Source organism: Melospiza melodia, chromosome 7 (genome assembly GCF_035770615.1).
Source record: "Melospiza melodia melodia isolate bMelMel2 chromosome 7, bMelMel2.pri, whole genome shotgun sequence".
Lineage (NCBI taxonomy): Eukaryota > Metazoa > Chordata > Aves > Passeriformes > Passerellidae > Melospiza > Melospiza melodia.
Genome location: NC_086200.1, coordinates 11,827,469 through 11,830,111, shown reverse-complemented (window position 1 = coordinate 11,830,111; position 2,643 = coordinate 11,827,469).

Genomic DNA, 2,643 nt, shown 5'->3' with positions numbered 1-2,643 from the left:
CCATGGTGACCCAGTGGGGCTGAATGGAGCCAATGGTCCATGGTTACAGTGCCCAATCCAAGGAGTCCATTGTGACACTGCAGAAGCTCATGGAGCGAGGGAGGCCATTGTGACACTGAAGAACTTCATGACACCAAATATCCATGGTGACACATCCATGGGAACCAAGGAACCGCATTTGGCAGTAGGGAAACTCATGGAACCAGGGGCTGTTGTGGCACTGCAGAACCAACAGAGCTGCTGGACCTTGTGCCCTGGCTCTGCACAGCTCCTTGGGAGGCACGGCAGGAGCAGCACCCTGGGAGCCTCAGGAATGCCCAGGATCCACGGCACACACTGCCAGGGGATGGAATTCCAGTTACCAGCCAGGAAAATATTTTCCTGCCCTTGAAGACAAAGCTCTCAAGAAAGGGCTGAAAGCCAAGTGGAGTAAGATCCTACAGTGATATTTCACTGCCAGCCTTCATAACTTCTCCCATGGTTGTTGTAGCTCGTGGATTGGAAATTAACTCAGGACAGGGTCTTTTGTGGGAGCTGCCCTTGGTCAAGGAAGACACTGAGAGAGAAACAGAGCATGGAAAGAAAGGCAAGAGAGAAAGGAGTGCACAAACACAATCAGCTGAGAAGGTGGCATTCTGAAAAACAAACCGGAATTGATGGAAAAGGATTGGGACAGAAATCAATAATTCTGGAAGTTTTATTTACTATCAAAATAGATCACACACACCCAGACCTACACTCCTGATCCCACACCCTCAAATTTGTATGCCACTTCTCCCAATCTCCTTCCAACCCCATCTCATCCTGGAGGCTATGGAACTGAGTAAATTTGGCATGGGACAGAGTTTTTTTGAGGTGGGAACAAGGCAATTTGAAGTTGGATTGAGCCCTTTGGGGTAAGATTGTGGTGTTTTCCGTAGGACTCAGTCGTTTTGAGGTGACAGATCAATCCATCTTGACTTTTGGAGTGCAAAGATATGGAGAACACTTCCTGAAATCCCCCAAGAACCCACAAATCTTCCAGAATATGCCCCAAAACAATAAATTCCTGCTCAAGTAACTGTTAACTGATGGAACTTAAGATGTCTTTGATCAATATCTTTCATTTTAGTCCTATTTCAGGTGTTTTTAAGTGATAAAGAAAAATCAGAAGAAAATTTGGCCAGGGGCCAAACCAAAAGGATAACCAGCCAGGTGTCCTCCCAGTGCAAATCACAGGGAATGTAGGTCACCAGGGCTCTGCCTGACGTGGATCCTCCCATGGGGGATGGAGCTGGAGCGGTGCACAAAGCTCTTCCTGCAATTGGGGCATTTGCAGGGCTTCCCTTACCAGTGCGTCCATAGGTGTCTGGTCAAGTGAGAGCTCATGGTGAAGCTCTTCCCACACTGGGGACACTGGTAGGGCTTCTCCCCAGTGTAGATCCTTATGAGGCAGATCAAGTGGGACTTCTGCCTGAAGCTCTACCAACATTACCCACACTCTTAGGGACGTTCCCTGCTGTGGGTCCTCTGGTGGTAGATAAGGTTGGAGCTCTGGCTAAAGCTCATCCCACATTCCCGACACTCATAGGGCCTCTCCCCAGTGTGGATGCGCCAGTGTCTGACAAGGTGGGATTTGTGCTTGAAGCCCATCCTGCAGTCGGGGCAGTGGAAGGGCCTCTGCTGGGTGTGAATCCGCTGGTGCAGGAGGAGATTGGAGCTGGTCGGAAACCTCTTCTGACACTTGGGACATTCATGGGTCCTGTTCCTGGTGTGGATGGGTTGATGGATGACGAGGATGGATTGGTAGCTGAAGGCCTTCCCACATTCCCCACACTCATAGGGCCATCCTCTGGTGTGGATCATCTGGTGGCTGATCAGGGTGCTGCTCTGCCTGAAGCTCTTCCCACACTCCAAGCACTTGTGGGGCTTCTCCCCATGATGAAGCTGCTCATGGACCACCAGCTTCGAGCTCTGGCTGAAGATCTCTCCACCTTCCTGGCTCAGGGTGGGTCTTTCCTCCTAAGAGCATCCTGTGCTGGGTTTGGAGCCCACCCTCATGCAGGATCTCTTTGGCTTTTCTTCCCTGTTGGATTCCGGTTCCCTGGAGTCACTCAAAATGGCCTCTTCCTTGAGGTTCTGCCATGGGGATTTGTCCTGCCTAGTCTCCACCCCCACTTCCTTGTCTGGGGGAGAAAGGACAAGGAGACAATGGGATTTGCCTCCGTGCCAGAGGGAAGGGGAAGGAGATTCCCCCAGTGCATCCCTGGGAGGACGGCATTGGCAGCAGGGTTGTCCTGCAGCTGGAGGCTGTGCTGGGCTGGGAGATGGAGCAGGAGAGAGAGGGAAAGGGGCACTGAATTCCTCCTCACCTGCCTGGGTATCCCAGGGCTCCTTCCTGTTCCTCGCATCCTCCTCCTCCATCTGGCAAAGGTTTGGGGATGGGAAATCCTGTTTAGGGAGGAAAACAAGGGATGAGCACACTGTTTTTTGTACTAGTTGTAAGGCAAACCTGGGGAGGGTCTAAACCAGAATTACAATTTAATAAAAAAATTTAGATCAAGACAATGATACAGAAACACTGCCTTAAACTGACAGAGTCAGGATATAACCTGACACCCTGTTGGTCACGGTGGTGGTAGCAGTCCCATCATATGGTGCCGG